This window comes from Camelus bactrianus, chromosome 33, assembly GCF_048773025.1.
Source record: "Camelus bactrianus isolate YW-2024 breed Bactrian camel chromosome 33, ASM4877302v1, whole genome shotgun sequence".
NCBI classification, from domain to species: Eukaryota; Metazoa; Chordata; class Mammalia; order Artiodactyla; family Camelidae; genus Camelus; species Camelus bactrianus.
In genome coordinates, this window is record NC_133571.1 from 20,626,192 (window position 1) to 20,645,058 (window position 18,867).

The 18,867-nt window shown below is 46.7% G+C and overlaps 1 long non-coding RNA gene across 2 annotated transcripts; it reads left to right on the forward strand.

Moving 5' to 3' along the window:
* Window positions 1-303: 303 nt before the first annotated feature.
* LOC141575845 (uncharacterized) lies at window positions 304-17,020 on the forward strand. 2 transcript variants are annotated; one of them, XR_012503782.1, is made up of 3 exons: window positions 304-881; window positions 6,262-12,105; window positions 14,797-17,020. It is a non-coding gene; the product is annotated as an uncharacterized LOC141575845 (long non-coding RNA). The 2 variants fall into 2 exon arrangements; XR_012503781.1 differs by lacking the exon at window positions 304-881 and having other exon boundaries at window positions 895-12,105.
* Window positions 17,021-18,867: the final 1,847 nt, after the last annotated feature.

Below are 18,867 nucleotides of genomic sequence, written 5' to 3' on the forward strand. Positions count from 1 at the left end.
TGGCTGCAGTCGCCATAAATCCAGGAACAATATGTTCTTAAACATGTTTGGAATGGCCACCAGGGAAGTTATTGGTTAAGACGACATGTGGCTGGAAGGGAATCATGCACATCTAGGTGGGCCCATGACGAGGTTAGCAACCCTTCTGAAGCCCTGGCTCACATGTGCTGGGGAAGACGGAGGGCAAGGAAGACGGGCTTGCATGTTCCAGGCCCTGCCCTGCAGCCTCTCCCCCTACACCTCTCCCCAGAGCCTGGAATCAGGAGAATCACAGAATCACCCCGGCTGGTCCAGGACAGCAGCCACCCCCTCAGCACCTCCTTTCAGGAACAGGGGCTCCTTTAAGCAGCTGTGGGAATTGTGCGCATGTGTGCGTGTGTGCACCTGCCTATGGCCTGCTCGTGGAGCCACAGAGGGCAAGGGGAAGAGGAACTAAAGGCTGGCTAGCATGCACCGGGCTGTGGCTGAGTCCTGCTCTCCTCTGCTTTCTCGGCCCGACGACTGCCAGGCATGTTTCTTATCGCTCTGTGGATCTGTCTTGTGCTGATGGGTGGGAAGAGGCTGGCGAAGCAATCATCGTCTCAGTGACAGCAGTGACTTTCTGGTACCCTCCACGGATTTCCCACAGTCTTTGCTAATGCCTTGGGGCCCTTCGGGGTTTAGAATTACAGTGAATATTCTTAGGCTCATGCTCACAGGAGGGGTTGTGAAACAGCACCGAGTCCACCACGACGATCCATCCATGATGGGCGTCCAAACACTGACCAGAGGCGAGGAGCGACCACTACGCGAGCCCCGAACGTTCCCGGAGCGTGCAGCCCGCGCCCTTCCCGTCGCTCTGTGTGCCTTCCCTGACTTCATCTTCCCAGCGATTCTAGGAGGTATGGGCTGTTATTATCCTCTTTTGATAAATGGGGAAACTGAGGCACAGAGAGGTTAAGAGACTTGCCAAGGTCACACAGCTAGCACGTGGAGGAACTGAGACTCAGGGCTGTGCAGTCAGACCTCACCAATTCTAAGCTTCTGCCTCTTTTCTGGAAGCGAAGACTGGAGAAAGGACAGAGTCGAGTGATTATTTCACACTAACTCTAGTATCACTAATTAAAGAAATGGATCATTAAATACGAATAGAAAGCAACTTATTAAATATGAATAAGGACTCTCTCCTTCACAAATGGGGGTATTTTTAAGATTTTCTTTTTAATTTTTTACTGGAGGTACCAGGGGTTGAGCCCACGGCCTCCTGCATGCTAAGCACGTGCTCTGCCACTGAGCTACTCCCTCCGGGGCTTTTAAAGTAAAGATTATGCTATGTTTCTATCTCAATACAATTGCCAGCCACAAGCTTTTGGTTTGATCATCATATTTCAAAAGGTGTGAGTGGAAGGACCTGTGGGGTCCCTGCTGGGGAAGAGGACTGTCGTGTTCTGCACACGACGATGTCCTGACCAAGTCAGGCTTCTGTGCTAAGTACGGCTGAGCCATCCAGCCTCCGTTTTTCCTTCCCTGCTGGCCAGCTGGGGCTGAGACACAGGTGGTCTGGGTCTGTCGAAGAGCATTTTATGTTTTTCTACTCAAAGCTCAACAGCCAGAGTGAGGCATCTCTGCCCTCACTAAGTCTGTGTTCTCGCCAGCTGGGCCATCCCCCTGGCTTTCACAAGAGGAGAGGAAGAGAGAAATTTCCAGATGGTAAGCAGAGCCTCCGGGGTCTGGAGCACGAGCACGATGCTGCTGTGAAATACGGGGACAAAGACGGTGGAGGTGAAACCACATGGGGAGTCCAGTCCCAGGGTGGAAGCCGCTCTCCGAGGACGGCCTCACATTTCAGGGTTTGCACCCCAATTCTCTTTTGTCACTTTTAAAAAATAACAATACATCATTTCGAGGATTTTTTTTTTCCCTCTAGGTGACAATATTCACTTAACTTTTGATGATGTTAAAAATACCCCAGGGTCATACTATTTTAACCTGATCCAAAATCTTACATAAAAAAAGAAAGAAAAAAAAGAATGTTGTGGGGTTATAACAATCAACTCTGGGGTCCTAATCAATGCAGATCGATCTGATGAATAAGTTACTTTCCCTAAATTCTTCTCATTTTTAATAGCAAGAGTTCTTCAATTATTAGGAAAATGTGTGTCACGTCATTTTAAGCTATAGTTGCACTTCCTCTTAAGTTAGAAGATAAAAGGGCCAGCAATATGCTGCAAGCAGGAAAAAACTGAAAGCACGGACCTTCCAGAAGACAGTCTGAGCAGGCAAAACCAAGAAACAATGGGGGAGAAAAACCAGCTTGGGTCAGCCTCAGTGTCCATTAATACGCTCTGTAGGATACATAAATATAATGAAATTATATATAACCAGAAAAAATAGAGAATATTTAAATAACATGCAGACATGCCCGGCTATACCGTTAAGTGAAATAGTAAATTACAAAACAAATGTATCCTGTCAGCCCATTTAAAAAAAAATGTGTGTGTGTGTAAATGTCTGTGTGTGTATATGTGCGTGTAAATGTGTGTGTGTGTGTAAATGTCTGTGTGTGTTGTGATATCTATAGAGAAAAACAAACTCAAAAATTACATCTGTAATACTGAAACAGGCGTTTTATTTCCTGGTGGTAGGACTTTGTGTGGTTTTTGGTTTTGCCTCTTTGCTTGTTTGTAAGTTTTTGACAATAAACTATTAAGTAGATACTGACAGGGTGACATTTAGGATTTTATTTTGATTTCCCTGCTGTACACTGTGGTGTTGATATGAAGATGGTTATATTTACCGTCATCGTTAATTCTGCATGTATTACCCCTCACTCATCTGTAGTTAACAATCCTTATCCTGACCAGGCCTTTTGATAAACATGCTGACCAGCTGGATTATTTAAGTTACTTCTTCTCTTGCTGTTTCTAATTAGGCTCCATAAACCAATACCTGTCATTGGCATTTATGATTCTTTGTTACTTTTTCAAGGTCCATTAAGTCATTAATTATTCCATCTCTGCAATGTGTTTTCCCATTTCCTGAGCCATGAGATTTCCAGTTTATTTGCAATGTCTTTGAGCCATATCTCCTCAGGGCAACACAGTGATTCAATTCAACACTTACGTCTTAAGTACACACAAGGTGCAGAACGTGCCACCTGGGAGAGTGGGAATGGTACCAACGGGCAAGACCGAGCAGCCCCAAGTCTAGGGACCAAGAAAAACAGGCGTAAGTAACCCCAGTGCGATGATTTCAAAACAGTAGACAAACACCCATGCCGACTCCTGGAGTCACCCTTCATCTCCACCGACCGCTTACAAAATTCTCCTTTGCTTTATTCTTTTTAAAATATCTTGTGTTGGAAATATCACAAAATGGGAAAGCATGGCATTACACATCTTTGACAGCTATAAATGCTTACAAAGCAGGGACGTGGTTATCTAGTATTTTGATGGTCATTTCTTAACTAAACTCCAACCCACTCGTTCGGGAGCCAGACTGGACAAATGATCGCTTTGTGTTGTCCAAATCCTGGCTCATCCCCGAGTGCAGACCCTCTTGAATTCTAGCCACATGCACACTATTTTGCAGGTGAGGACATGGAAACACAGGGAGGGGCTGTATCTTGTCTTCTTTCCCCAGAAGCCCATTTTCAAGTCCACGTTAAGTCACAGGATTATCGCTTAAGAAGTGGGGCCCTGATCCTTCAGGTGGTTCTCCAAGTGCAGGATTCTCTCCATCACAATTAAGGGTTTAGGGCTTGAGACTGGGTGCGGGGAGGGCTGTTGAGGCAAAGTTTACCCCAACAGCTGCCACGTACGCCCCTGAGCAGATGAGAAAACTCGGCTTCGAGTGCTGTGTTTGTCACCGGTGTCTCTATCTCGTACATGAGCAGCGATGATCGGTATCTTGTTGCCTTGGAGACTGTCAGACCTGGCATCTCTGTTTATCTGCAGAACACTCGGTGGTTTCTGAAAACAGGTGTGGCCTGGTTGAGCACAGCGTAGCCACAATCTTTTTTTTTTTTTTTTTTTAAGAAGTCGCTTTGACTCTGGTGGCTTTTACCAACTTTCCAAATGTCACTCAGTCTACCTCAGAGGCTATTTGTTAAGTTGCTGGTAAACTAGTCTCCTACCTGCTTTTTCTCTGTTTTGAGAGATGCAGTACTAGATAGACAAAAGGAAAAAAAAGAGCTTGTGGAAGCGAAAACGGGTTTGAAGTGACAATTGTGTGTTAGTTGCAGTCTGTACAGGACAATCGTTCTGGCCCCCTCACTGGTGGTGTGGCTTCTGAGGTAAATTGCATGAAGAAAACCAGTCCTCGTTTGGTAATCTCTGCGGGGTTACAGAGCGGAGGGAGCAGACACAATTGCCAACCACCAGATACACGGCCCCACTGGTAAGGAGCTTGTGACCAGTAAAGTTACGGAAAGTACGTTAATACTAGGTCAGATTGAGCAAGAGAAACAGACCTTAATCAGCGATGAACTTTTCACTAAAAGGAATAAAAAGAGACAGAGAGAAGGGAAAAAAAAAAAAGAGAGACAGAAATCAATATCCAAACAAGGGACCATTTGGAGAGTCATGAAAATCAGTAACTATGAGAAGAGTTGGAGAAACCAAGTCTGTTTCGCTAGAGAAGAGATATTTTAAGCAAGTCAGGAGAGCTGACTTCAAATATTGGGACAATACTGTGACGTCAGTAGCCACATTCGTTGAAGTGCCAGAGAGCAGAACGAGGTCAGAATGGCAGACTTACAGTTTAAGAGGGGACAGAATTCAATTCCATGGAGGCAAGACAGTCTAACAAGAGCCCGCCTACCAGTAGCAGAGCAGCTGCCCCAAGACGCGTGAAAAGTCCCACCCCGGGAGCCAACGCCTCGGTGCGACTTGTCAGGCTTGCAGCACAGGATTCCTGTACTAGGAGGGAGATGGGGTTAGACCTCTAAGGTCCTTTCCAAATATAAGATGCTATCCGTCTAAGCAATTGCCAGTCAGAGTCTTAGGTATCGCCTTGGGCACTCCTCTCTGGGTCAATGACATTTAGATTCACTTCCCCCTCACCGTTAGATCATTGAGGAGGTTCACATCTTTGAATCAGCAGTCAGCAGAAATAGTGATGGAGGATAAACTCCCAGACATTCAGTCTGATTAACTGGTACCGCAGAGTCTTGTTGAGGAAAACGCAGGGGCCCATCAGGCCAGTTGGAGTTGAGTGTTACCATCGTGTGAAATCAGCCAGGTGCCCGTCTCTTTGCCTCCTCTAAGGAAAAAAGTCATTTCCATCTTCGGTTGTTTGAGTTTGGAGATGTTTTGGTATTCAGTAGGGGGTTTGTTTGTTTGTGTGTTGGCCAGGAGTTCTAAAATGCATCATAATAAACACGCGGGTGGCTAAACCACTCTTGTGTCTCTTGTTGGGGAGAGTTAAGAGCACACAGTCTGCAGACGAGTTTTGGTCTCAGCTCAGTCCTTTGTGAGCTGGGTGGCCTCGTGCACATGGCTTCATTTCGTGGTCCCCATTCACTCCTTTCTGAAATGAAGTATTTTACAAGTTTAGAGGAATCAAGTGAGGAAATACACGTGAAAATACTTTATATGCTCTAAAGTACCTTTCAGAATTTAGCTACAGTCATTCAAATTTCCTCATCTGTATGTTGTGGTCAGTACTAAACAGAAGCAGCCCATTTTCCACTCCATGCATTAGACATCATTTTTTTTTTTTTTGCCTCAAAAGCAACACTTCTTGGTCTTCCCATAAGTTCTGCAGAAAGACAAATGATTGTTGAGAACTGTCATTTTGAGTCTATACTTAAGTGGAAAAAACCTGAGGTCAGCATCTAGAAAATTGTCTTCCTCAAACTCTCAGCTCTAGGCTGGCATCGATAAGCCAACAGACGATTAGCAGGAACTCTTGTGCTTTATGAAGCGAGGCTCACAGTGAAGGCAATCAGCCTGGAAACGGGTAGGGGGTGGAATTCTGAGTATCAAGTCTCCTGCCTCAATTGCTTGTGGTTACTAATGACACTTGGCATCTCAACAGTACCTCTGCTCTAAGGGGAAAATGCTCAGAGAGCCCCTCCAAGGTCAAGTGGCAAAAAGAAACTTCCCCAGGAGAAGAGGTGAACCATTTCACGAAACAGGGTTTAGCAGAGTTGCTCACGCGCTTGTGGAAGTAAACTTGTGCGGCCCGGCCGTATCAACCATCTCTGCCAACAGGTATTTGGCTGCTTGATTCAGGCCTTTCCTGCATAACATGGAGGCTGTCTGTGCTGTTTTCTTTCAGCACAATCACAGAAGACATGTGGCCACAGAACTTCAGTCTATTATCAAAGGTGCAGTCAAATGTGACACTTCTCAATTGCGGCAACAGACACACCCTGGAGAGAGAGAGCTTTACGCCTTCACAAGTAAACAGGGAAACCGATGCCTTGTGAGCTCTTGTGCAGACCAAGGCAACTGTGTCCTAACTCTGAAAGCCCAGCTTAGGGCTGAGCAGGACCGTGCGCAGTGACAACACCGAGAAGCTGGCTTTTGCTGGTGCATTTCCCCGCCTTTTACAAACGGACACCTGAGTCTTTGAGCTGCTGCACACAGCACGGGGTTTCACACCGGGGCCTCCCATCTCCACCTGCTTTCAGGACTTCAGGCTCTCGTTGCCTGACAGCAGATTCTTCAGCTAGAACTTTCTGTGGCCCGTGCTCCCCTGACACAATTCTCAAGTGACAGGACCTGATTCTTCCAAACCTTCTGCATTCATTCACCTTCATTAGGATCCCCATCTGAGGTACCTGCTCTGAGTGTCAAAAGCGAGCTTCCAGAGATTGACTCTTACGTGAAAGGAATGACTTCAGCAGCAGAAATTTGGTGCATCATTGCAAAAGCCGGCAGGAAAGATTAGTTGTTGACAAAACTCTGAGGACCTGCAAAATCAGAGCATACAGAAAGCTGCCCACCTTGCTCAGGCCGGGATTCCGAGGTGCGGGAGAGGACGCCCTCATCCGCTGTTACACGTTCCCGCCATGGCGCTTCTGCCAAAGCAAGAGGGGGCGGCGCTCCTGGGCCGACACACACCCCAGGTGTCTAGCCCGTGCGGTGCGAGACTAAACTGAAGACGAGGTAGCCAGGCCTTTAGGAACAATGGTAGGAAACAATACCTTGGTACACAGATGCTCTCAATGTCACTGGCTTGCGGGGAGCACTAAATTGATGCCTTTGGGCATTCGGTCATTTGCACTTAAATTTTAGTTACTTAAGCACGTATTTAACCAACGCTCATTGCGCGTTACTATATGGCAGGGGTGTTCCGGTCACTGCGGATCTAGCGATAACGAGGCACAGCCCTGCCCTCCAGAAGCTCACAGTCTGCTGAGCAGACACGAAGGAAAAGCAAATTAAGAGGCAGTGCTGATAAGCTCTGGGTGCGGTGGGGACTTAGAGCGGGGGCACCTGCAACAGTCTAACGGGGTCAGGAGAGGCTTCATGGAAGACGTGCTATCAAAGCTGAACCCCGAGAGAAGCCACGCAGGGCTGCCTGGGAAGACAGACGGAAGGCTGGCTTTCTTGGCAGTGAGTCCAGCATAAATGTGAGAGAGATCAGAGCACATGAGAGAAGGTGAGTTTTCCAGCGTGACCAGACACAGAGCAGGAGAGGCGGATTTGGAGAGAAAGCCATGAGGATGACTGTATTGGGTTTATGTGTTTTTGATGTCACTTACAGCCAAAGGCCTGGCCGGGTGGAACCTCCCTGAGGGTGCATCTTGTCTGACTTAAGGTCATGGAATCATGATGTTAGAAGGAGTTTAGTGGTAACCTGATACAAGACCTGACCCCAGTGCTTAATTACCGTACATGACATCTAAACAGGTCCCCAAGAGCCCACCCCAGAAAGCACCTGCAGTGTGGAGACTGAGCTGCAAAACAGGCAAGGGGCAGCTGCACAGAAACAGGTCAGCTGGGCAAGCCTTGCTGACTCGAACCAGAAGCAGCTGCTGCCTCACTTTAAGCGATGGTCAGGGACTTCCCACTGGGCTTCGGGCGGAGCAGCTCCTGCTGGAGCTCATGAGACGAGTACCCTGGTCCTGACCTGGAGACAAGCCCAGGGGTCTACCTGTGGCCTCTGGTCAGCTCTCCAATCCACTCCCCATACCACAACCAGCCTGATTATTTCAAAACAAACATCAAGTTACCGTCTGTGAAACCTTAAATGTTTGAAAGGAACAAACCATCTTAAGGGGACTCCCACTGCTTTTAAGATGAAACCTGAATTTTTCATGTAGCCTCCAAGTCCCTGTAGATCCCAGCCTAAATCTCAGATTCATTTTGGTAGCCCTGTCCCCTCCCTCTGGCCAGACTAGCCATATTTTTGATTCTTAAGTTCACTACCAAGAGTGTTTACACCTGCTGTTCCTTCCTCCTGGAAAGCTCTCCCCGCTGCCCGCTTCAGCCCTGGCTCGGGGAACTCAGGCGTCCATTCATTCTGATTTGAGTCCTTTTGTGATATGAATGCATGGTACCAATCTCAGTTTTTAATTACATATTTATCAGCACAAGTATTTAATTAGTACATTCATACTCTCTCTCCAGGCTACTAACCCCAGGAGAGTGGAGACAATCTGTTTTGCCCATTATTGTATCCCCAACGCTTAGCACGTGGTCAGGCTTCACAAGCTATTGACTTGAATGAATGAATTTTTGTCCTGATTCATTCAGTTTTATAGCATATAAAACTTTTAAACTAAAAAAGTGAGATCAGATCAATTTATACATTTCACCCTCAATCTTCTTCACTAAAATGAAATTGAAAGTTACCCAAAACCGTGATTTTCCGGGAATATTGCCAACGTGAGTCTCTAACCAAACAGTAACTTCTTGGTGAGACTTGGCAGCTGTTTCTAAAACATAAACTCCTGCCTCACCTCTCCCTATTCGTCTTCACCTGCTTTAATTTTTTCCTTACCGCTAATTGACATTTAAATAAATTTAAATAAGTGTGTCTATTTTATTGTGTCTCTTACTAATAGAAGGTTAGCTCCGTGAGGGAGGAAAATTTGATTTTTTTTGTTCACAACCATATTCCCAGTGCCTAGAACAAAGCTTAGGACACATTAGGATCTCAATAAATATTTGTTATCAGATACTGTATCTCAGTTCAGCACCGTTGGACCCACCAATTCCGGTACGAATGTCTTCTCGACAAAATCAAATATGCTGCGAGAAAATCAGCTTTTTCTGATGGGATGGGTTTTACAGACTGGTGGTGTCCAATATGGTGTCCACCTGCCACATGTGGCCGTGGAACTCTGAAATGTGGCTAGTCCAAACTGAGATGTGCTCTAAATGTAAACTATACACTGGATTTCAAAAAATTAGTACGAAAAAAAGAATGCAAACTATCTCATGAATTATTTTATATTGATTGCTTGTTGAACTGATCATACTTTGGATATACTGAGTTAAATAAAATATATATTATTAAAATAAAGGTTTTTTGTACTTTTTTAACAAGGCTACTAGAAAATTTAAAATTATACATGGGTCAACTATATTTCTATTGGAGAATGCTGTTCTTGAATATAATATTCCAAGGCCTAAAAATATTTTGGGGGGAGTGAATCTTAAGATGCAAATCAAAATGTAAAGAGTCCAATCTTTTAATCCTCTTTGAAAGAGTTCATGGTAGTGGCGTGTAAGGAATGACAGTTTCAGGAAACAAATTCACTTTTACGTGGAGTTTTAATGTCTTTCTTTTCCAATCATGAAACAAAGGAATTTTGGTAGAACCCAGAGTGGGCTGGGGAGCCTAAACTCAGAGAATGGTAAAGGATTATTTATTTGTTTCATTATCTGGCATACAATTATTATTCTCATTGTCTTAGGTTTGAATGAATTCACGAACAAGACTGACCTAGTTTGTCTTAATGTTTTTATCACCCTTGTTATGTTTCAGAGCTGTATTCCTCCTACAAGATACATGCAGGTTCTTTAGAGGTGTTATGGCCACTTTATAGTCAGAGCTGAAAAGCTTGTTTTCCCGTGAGCCACTCATCTAAAAAGGGTGGGTTAAATCAAAGAAGGTGACACCCATCAAGGCATCAGGAAGCCCGGCGCACGTGAGTGTCCCTGGGACTCACACAGAGGAGCATGTTCACTGAGTGTCTTTTGCGCTTCTCAGTAGGCTTTCCAGATGATAACGTGTTGAACCTATCTTTGAGGGGTGCAACGCTTTGTGTTTAGTGAACACAGAAACAGTTAATTTCAACATCATGTGGTAAATTCTCTGATAAAGAGAAACACTGGGTGCAATGAGTGTACAAAAAAAAAAAAAAGAACCAGTCCCAGCTTGGTCAATGCCTGTGCGTGCGTGTGTGTGCGTGTGCGTGCGTGTGTGTGCGAGGTAGGGGTGGTGGGGGACATAGTCAGGGAGGAACAGCGCTATATTGCCAATTGAAGATCGATGTTATCAATGACTTAATAATTAGACCTTCCTCGCTTATCGCCACTTCATGACAGATACGCGAGACTAGTTTGAAAGTGATGACTTCCTCCTTATCAGGACTTTCGCTGTAACTGTTCGAATGGTTTGTGCTAATAAGGAGCAAAGAGATCAAGGGGATAAGACGGCTGTGATGGAGGCCCTCTGCATTTCTTTACTTTCTAAGAAATTCTGCCATCAAGTAGGGAGGCTCTCCTTCTTCCTTAACTCTGACGGCACGGGTGCTCTGGTTACTCGGCCAACCGTCTCTGCCAGTCCACGCGTCCACCCAAGCACCTCTCTGAGCATTTGAGCAAATGCAAGATGGCTTCTTGACAGAGCCTTGGTCTGGCCTGAAGGGGTCCTCTGGGGTCCATTTTTGGAGGGGTTGGAAGGCCTCTTATCGGTGAAAGAAGAGGCCACCTTCTCAAATTCTTAGTAGAATATCCAAACTTTGTCATCTGCACATCCGGGATCAAAAGCTTGTGGAAATTCCGTCAGTCAGGAAGCTGCTCTAGACCCAGCTATGGATGTGAAATGTAAATTATTGACTTTTAACTCCTATCCAAATCACAGGTAAATGAATTCGTGTTCAGAGAAAAGGAGCTCAAGGTATTCTAAATTTGATGATTTTTATCAAATAGGATTATCAGAAAGCAAAGGTCCTACCCTCTTCTCCCAATGCGAAATGTCTTCTCCTAAGGTTCCAGGCTATGTCCTTGACTTGCATCCAATATTTAGTATAGTTAAATATATATTATAATAATAGTAAATTATTATTATAATTAATAAAATAGTTAATTATTCATTATTACCCTACACTAAGCCATTGTTAAATAGATAATTCATTAAGTAGCTCAATGACCTTCTTGCATCCAAAAATTCATTTTAACTTAGAATATGTAAAAAAAGGTTTTTATTTGATGAAAACACCATAACCCATCATGTTTTTTTTTATTATTATTATTTTAATCACTTTGCCTTCCAGAGAGCCCAGGTAGAGCTCATGTTCTAATAAAGCAACACTTTATTAGAACACTTCCCAGAGGGGACCCTACAGGTCACTCCTGAAGATGCTTTTCAAAACACATGTCCAATGGCAACAAGTGTGAGAAAACAGATTTCCAATTCCATGGGTGTATTAGCCATCCGAAGAGATCCAGCAATAAATGTTTGAATTTGTTTCATCCAGCCTTTCCTGAATGTATTTGATTCCAGAGCTCTGTCTTTGCATAATTGCCCAGAAGCAGCACGGGAAGTCGGGAAGGGCTGACCGAGGGCGTGGAATGACTTTGTTTCTCTCCCCTTGCTAGAGGTATTATGTTCCCATTCCTGGATCTGCCTTTTACATAAATATTACAGGCCTAGACAATAAATATGTTGTGAGCATGGGTGTGTCTGCATATGTCTGTGGGTGACAGAAGCATAAATACACATACAGGAAGGTATGGCTTCTGTTCTTTTTGTCTAATCTCTATAGCTGCCTTTTACTGATGTATGGTGGTGTGTATGTTTATTACACAGAAGGCCTCAATTTCAGATGGGCCTGCCTGACAGGTGATGCCCAGTCTGCTCCCGGCAGGACCTGCACCTGAGCAGAGCCTTCTAGGGAAAACCCGAAGCCCGTCAGGAAGTGGTCTGCCGTGATGTGAAGCGGTAGGTGGTGAGTTTCCTTCTGAGTCAGGGCTGCCACAAGGGGGTCCCCAGGAATTGACATCTCTCAGAAAAGATGTAGAGGTGTCAGTGCTGAGGTCATGACCGCCTGTCCGTTTGCCGAGGGCCCTCTAGGGCTTTTCCCGAGTCACTAAGATTAATAGAACCTAAACCAGATTCTAGTCCAGGTCCTCCTCTCTCTCTGAAACCCCCTGCTCCCCTGTTTTAGTACTTCCTTGGAGTATCTTGGGTTGCCCGTTTGGGGTTTCACATGTTCCTACCACGAAAGGCACATCCCTGTGTTACGTCCAGAACGGCATCATAAAGATGCGCCCCACCCCCGCCCCGTGTTCGATTTGCATTTTCTTCCACATCTTTATCACGAGAAGACTGAGTTGAAAGATGCTCGAAAAATACCACACGCCTGGGGCAGCACTAATAATGCCGCCTCCACTCTTCTCTGCTCTGCTTGGTCTCAGTGCCCGTCTCCGGAGGCGCCTTTCTGCAGGGCTATGCTGGGCTTGTTCCTAAAGAAGCATGCCGCCCTGCAAGGACCTCGTGTGGCTGCAAAAGGGACCTAGAACTCTTGACGCTTTGCTCACGCAAAGATAATTCGCCGTTTGAAATAGCCATTGTTCTCAAGTGTACTTACGTGTGCCATCTTTCTTCCCACCGGCCTGCGTGTGTCTTGAGGGCAGACGTTCTACTGAGCAATCTTTGCATCTTCATTGCCCAGGAGAGCTCAGCTACACACTCACATCTTAATCAATGTGTGTTGAGTAAATGAAGAAATAAAGTTGGCACCAGCGACCTGGGAAACTACAGCAGATTCATCCATTTGAAAAAGCAAAGCCGCCTTGACTGTGTGTGAGCACACCTGGCTGTCCCGTGTGGCTGGATTACTGCGTTCTGTTGAATCTTATTCTGTGGTTGGCTGTATTCCTCTGATAACTGTGTAAGTTTAAAAAGCTAAAGCTCTAATCTGTTCTTAAAAACAGTGATCAGTACATATACGTAAACTAAAAAAAAATAAATCTGCAGTGTATTGTATATACGTGTTTACGTGCAGTATCATGTGCACGTGCAGTCACACTGTACTGATTCTTCCTAGTAAAGCTGAAAAAGGAAAAAGAAAGAAAGAGAAGGCAGAATCAGGACAGTAAAGAGTTGGGGCGCTCACTGTCCTATCAGGATGTGCTGCCGCTTCACATCTGACCTACGCCCCACCCGCTGCAGCTGAAGGACATTTCTTCTGGTTCTGTCCTCAGTCAGGACCGAAGGCAGATGTCATGTCTGAAAGGACTCTGTATTCTGACACGGCTGAAAACCTCCAGTCATATTCTTTTCAAAGCTTTTCTCTGTTACTGAAACTGCTTCTAAGATTTCAGAAACACTGGCCAGTTTCTCCTGTGTCAGCTGCTGTCTGGAAACTCCTACTTAGGGAAGAACTTGACATCTTAGAGCTCCTTACCTCTAGAACACTCCAAGTAATTCCAAGCTGTCTGTTCTATCATTCTACTTTGAAAGCTGGGGAACATCAGACCGCGTGAAAGGCAGTGAGTCCAAATAGGATTCATACCCTCAGTGAAAGGTTGACTTTTTCTCCAACAGCCAACACTGTTTCCTGGACTAAAATTGTCATTAAAAAAAAAATCAATATTTCTGAAACTTTGGCCCCATGAACCAGTCTCCCCGGGTGCTTATTAAAAGATTATATTTTACCAGAAATATCAGTGAAATCTGAATGAAGTCTGTAGGTTAGTGGATAATAATGTGCCGTGGTTAGGGTAACAAATTAGCATCAGGCTTCTGGGTACAAACCCAAAATAATTGAAAGCAGAGACTCAAATGGATATTTGAGCTCCATGTTCACAAGAGGCAGAAGGTGGAAGCCACCCACACGCCCGCTGACGGCAGGATGGATCAACAGCATGTGGTGTGTACATTTGTGTAAGATTATTGCTCAGCCTGTTTCTTCCTTTCAGGAAGAAAATTCTGACATAGGCTACAACGTGGATGAACCTTGAAGACACTATGCGAGATGAAATCAGCCGGTCACAAAACAGCATATATCGTTTGATCCCATTTCTATGAGGTCCCTAGAGCAGTCAGATTCCCAGAGACGGAAAGTAGAATGGTGGTGTGACGGGGCAGGTGGCGGGGTGGGCGGCCGGGGAGAGTGGAGAGCTGTTGTTAGATGGTACAGATCGGGAAGGTAAGCATGCTCTGGAGATGGGTGAAGGCGTTGTCTGCACAAGCATTTGAGTGTATTTAATGTCACCGAACTGTACATTTATGTTTAAAAGTAGTTACATAAAAAAATTTTATATTCTATCTATTTTACGAAAACTTAAAAAAAAGACACATTAGAGGAAGTGAGATGAAAGGTATATTGATTTCCCAGTGCTGTATTTGCAACTTTTTTGTAAATCTAAAATGATTCCCCGAAAAAAAGTTTATTGAAAAAATAACCATAAAAACACTATGGGACGATTAGATGAACGTCACCACCACCACCAAGACAAAGACGCTTCTGGCCTCCATATGAAACTGTTCTCAGGATCTCTGGAGTAGAGGTGCTGAGGGTGTAAGAAGCCTCCTTTCTAATAATGTCAAAAATTTAAGAACAACTATTTTTAAGACGTTCCTATCAACTGTTTTGCAAATTATCTTCTTTCTTCCTGCCTCTTTTAGTCGGTGACAGAACAAAATCTACACTTGAATTCCTGAGCAACCAGTTTCTTCTGTGGATGCTGCTTTGCCTCTGTGCTCAGATGAAGCTGCGAGTTCAACACGGGCCACTGGGGCTGCCTGTAACCCTGGGACTAATGGCGTTGCCAGGCGTCTACTCCATCCTTTCTCCACGGCCCCTGCTTTCCCTCCGCTTCCACGTCTCGACCTTGTGAAAAGGGCTCCCTTCCTGAGAAACTTAGGAACCATGGACTGACTGGGTCACGACCAAGCTGATTCCTGTCTCTTTCCTCACCCACGTACAACGACCCCTTTCAACAAGGGTCAGCGCCAGATGTGTAACTGGATACAGAGCAACAAGCAGGAGAAGAGGGCAGGAGCGTCGGGTCATGCTGGGCCCCCGCCAGGCCTTCCTGCTCCGATGCTGCACCCCATAAACAGGAGGAAAGGGACATGCTGCTGTCACGGCCGTGGGCGTGTCGGGTCGGGAGCTCTGGGGCCAGCCAGCAGGTGCTGGTCCCCCACGAAAGCCCAGCCACTATGCTCTCAGCACCTCTGTTGACCACTTGCAAAGCGACAGAATTAGAAGAGAGAGACTCTCAGGGCATCTCCAGCTTTGAAACTCTATCATGGGATAAAAGACCATCCTGACCTGAAGCATTTAGGCCACTCTCCTTTGGGGGGTGAGACTTGCATCTTTTGCAGCTCAGAATTTTTGAATAAAGAGCTGGCAGTAGGGTGACTCAAACTCAGCTTCTGAAAGCAAGACAATCATATAACTTACTCAATTTCTCCACTCCTCCTAAAGGGGGGGGGGGTGCGAGGAAAGAGGAAAGTGGCATCTGAGAGACACTCAGAAGTGACTTTGTCCTTTTGTGTGTGTGAATGGCTCCTAGCCCATTGCCTGTTCTGCTTGAAGAAAAGGAAACTGGGACGAGGACAAGCTGAGTGTTCAGAGAAGATGGGGAAGGTGAGGCTCGGCGATGGCCCCATGCTTTCTCCCCGCTTTCCTCCTGACCATTCATTTCTGATCCTTTCTGCAAACAAAAGCTCCCCCGGAGAATCTCATGACTCTGACTGAGCTGACCCAAGCTTTGGAGCTTTGGAATCTGGGATTCTGAGATTTGGAGGTGGCACTCACGTTTGTTGCTCAGGGTCGGAAGTTTGAGTGTTTGATCAAGTTTGGGAAGGTGGCGGGGATAAACAGTGCTCAGGGCCAGTCTGAGCTGCAATACAGAGCTAGCTTTAGAGACAGAGGAGCAGGCCACCTGCCAGTTGACCCCGAGAAGCCAAAGGAGAGAGCAATGACACAGCAAAGCCGCCATCTCTGGATGAGGGACTCCTTTGCCAGAGTTGCCCTTCACAGGATGAGCCCGACAGTGGAGGCAGAGCAACTTCCTTAAGTGTCTCCAAGCTCCCCTTGGTGGGCTGCGCGGTACAGGACTCTTGTAAGTGGCACCGTAAGCCTCCCAGACGTTTGCCCTCCACTCCTCCTGCTGCCCGGGCTCTCTTCTAGAATTGGAAGATTGTTCCGCCCGGTTTGTGGAGCCCTGATTTCATTCTTGCTGCTACCGAGGCTGCTGTGATGGTTGGTGGATGGATGTCTTCAGGTCTTGGAGGCTGGGCAGACGATGCTTTCACCGTGACTGACAGTGACATCTCAGAAGCACTCCGTTTCTCTGACTTGGGGACCAAAGGAAAAACACGCACGTTGAGCCACCCGCCTGTGGCCGAAGAGACTGAATAAGCGTGGAAGAAGCGGGTCGCTGTAGCCAATGGAGGAAAGGGCTCAGCACACTCCTTGCAGGAATGGCCACAGCTTCCCATCCCCAGGACAGCCCCAGGACAGAGGGCCCAGCTCACAGGCTGGGCGCGGACAGCCAGAGGCCCTGAGTGGCTGCAGGTTCCCACCGGGCTGCGTCTGAGCCTGATCTGCCTGCTCTGCACTCCAGATGCAGGGGGCAGTGCGGGTGGTGGCCAGACACGACAGCCTCCTCACTGCAACCCTGCTGCTCATTGGTCTCGTGACCTGGGCGAGTTATTTACCCTCTTCGAGCTTTGACTCTCTGTCTATGAAGCAAAGCTCAAAAGTCCCTCAATTCAGAGTGAAGGAACTGGGAACACCGTAGATGTTCAATAAAGGCATGTGTCCATTCTTCTACGGGACCCTTGATCATTTGGTTTTCCAGCATCTTTCTAAGGAAAAAATTAAAGTGAATTCTTCTCATGAACTGCCACCTCTCATAGCCGTAGGGGAAAAACCACTCTCTGGCCACGGCAACTTCCTCTTGTTCCTGGTGACGTCGCGAACTCCCCGTGTATCCCTGATCCCAGCCATTTTCTGCTCCTTGTCTCAGTGTCCCATCTGTGAAAAAGTCCCCGCCACCTACGGCCCTCAGTTGCACTGAACAGAAGTCCCTGAACCGCCCACCGCACCCAGCTCCGGGTCCCCCATCTTCACCTCCGTGCAGATGATGTCCCCGTGCCCCTGGGTCGGGGGTGCTCAGATTCCTGACACTGACTGTCACACCCACAGGCCATAAGTTAGAGCTTACTGAGTATGACTTCTGCAATAAAGATTAGACCCAGGTGATCCCTGCCTACAGCACGATTACTATCTAATCCTGCCCCATTCGGGGGTTACTGGTCTCTTCTGAGTCATGCGGGATCCTTAGCAGAAGGAAAATAAAAGCTTGAAAAGTCTATCGGAAGTACCAGCGCCCGCACCAGCCACCCCAGACGGCTGCAGGGCGGCGGGGCTCCTGGCTCTGGCTTGGATGCTGACGTCTGGGGGCCCTGCCCGTGAGCTCGGAGGCAGAGAGGCGGCCACAGGGAGTATTTATATACTTGTATCTATAACCGCCTCAGCACAGAACGTGGCTCAGTATAAATGCTCACCACAAGGGAAGTAGGTCTTGATTATTATTATTCGTGGAGGAGAACTAGCCAAGGACAGACAGCAGCAACCGAAGTGACAAGATAGCTGAAGTTTTTCTAGGCTCATCTCTGCATCTCTGCATCTGAGTTTCCACGGGGACCTTTGTGGTCCCCGTGGAAACTCAGCCGTGCCTCTCGCCGGCCACTGGACCACGGGGGGCACCAGCAGCCCCGGGAAGGCAGGCGTGTGGCGGGCTCGGCGCCACCCTGGTGCAGAGCACACAGAGATGCCAGAGCGCTCCCCGCCCTCACGGCTGATCTTATCGGCCCCGTCGGGGAGGTGAAGGGCCTGTGTGAAGGGGTTCGTGCCTGTTCATCGCTGTGGTTGCCCCAAAGTGGAGCAGGCAAGGTGACACTTGAAACCCTTTTTTTTTTGCAGAGAACTGCACAAAAACTAGCAGCTGCTGACAGTCAGTGGTTCCATTTCAGATGAAGAAAAACACCCACAGATGGTAAAGGCTGCTGAAGAAACACCACAAAACACAGAGCAGCACACACACACACACACACACGCACGCACACCAACAACGAATTTGGCCCCGAAGGCTCAGAGGGCTGGAGGAAGCGTTCAGGGGCCAGTAGAGAAGCCAAAGCTGGAGAGGAAGGGTTGGCGGGTTGGCCGCGGAGTCGGGGGAGTGAGGTCACAGCGGGAGGATGCTGCGCGGCTTTCTTGGAGGAGAACAGTTCCGGGAGGGAAAACAAAAAAAACCTGACAGTTCTCAGGACTTGAAACTGAGCGTTGCTACTTCAGAGAACTGAAAACAATCTCTTATGAAGATGAAGTTAAACAGAGAAAGAAAAGTCCAAACCCGGGCCTTTAAGGAGGCGATGGCTATTTCCGATCTGCTAAGCAGTCGAGTGGGTGGGAGTGGACCACGGCTGACAGTTCTTACAATGATCTTTGTGTAAATAAGATTTTTATATAAAGAATGTGTATAAAGGATTTTTTTTCTCTCAAAGTGCAAAGGCAAATCCTGACTTGATTAATAGCCTTTGAAACATCCAAATGTATGCGCGTCTCCAAGCTGCATACATCTATTTGTCAAACACAAGACCAAAGTGAATGAGACAAACCTTGTCTTGTTCTCATACAGTTTTTTTTCTTTTTTTTTACCTAGTTGGGGGAAGAGACGTTAA